The 610-nt window shown below is 51.8% G+C and overlaps 1 long non-coding RNA gene across 1 annotated transcript; it reads right to left on the bottom strand.

The window, feature by feature from the left end:
• Positions 1-219: 219 nt before the first annotated feature.
• LOC109364413 lies at positions 220-604 on the bottom strand. Its single transcript, XR_002110371.1, has 2 exons — positions 472-604; positions 220-376 (listed from the first exon to the last, which is right to left on the bottom strand). It is a non-coding gene; the product is annotated as an uncharacterized LOC109364413 (long non-coding RNA).
• Between the last annotated feature and the right edge of the window lie 6 nt (positions 605-610).

The following is a 610-nucleotide window of genomic DNA, read 5'->3' as shown; positions in this document are numbered from 1 at the left end:
GCCAGTGAGAGTTCTCACGCAAGTGCTTCAGAGTACGTTTCCTCGCCCCTCCACCGCAAACCTTCTCCCTTTCAGTCTCACACCTTTGCACCCTCCCCTGCCCACCTTCTGGGGTGCTGCAAAGTACCTGGATATTCAGTGCCGTGCTGCCACTAGCTCTGATATCCACGCTGTGCGCTGCAGTGCAGTATGGAATGACGGTGGCCAACACAAAGCACCTTCAGTAAAGTACAATTTATTAATCACCAAAGATCTGGGGGAAGTACCTTTCAAACAGGAGTGTTTGCACGTAGCTCTCCTCTGGGAGAAGCCCGTTTTCTGCAGACTCTTACACCGTTCCTGTCACAGTCTGTACACCAGCAGCCGTCTCGCTTCTCTAAGCAAAGAAAAACAAACCAAAAACCACATGACATGTCATTAGCTGCGCTATAGAGCTCTGTGAGCAATGGCACAGGTTCCGTATTTACCTACCTGTTCACCTCTTACGACCCTGCAGGTGTGAGAGGACCTCCGGAGGATCGGCCGGTCTCTCACGGCAGAGACGTTCCAGGTCTCCTGTCCTGTATCCTCCCAAGCTTATACACTGCAGCACAAAACACAAAACCCACTC

Source organism: Meleagris gallopavo, unplaced genomic scaffold, assembly GCF_000146605.3.
Source record: "Meleagris gallopavo isolate NT-WF06-2002-E0010 breed Aviagen turkey brand Nicholas breeding stock unplaced genomic scaffold, Turkey_5.1 ChrUn_random_7180001854874, whole genome shotgun sequence".
Lineage (NCBI taxonomy): Eukaryota > Metazoa > Chordata > Aves > Galliformes > Phasianidae > Meleagris > Meleagris gallopavo.
Note: the sequence above shows the minus strand (reverse complement) of the source record. Positions and strands in the feature narration are given on the sequence as shown.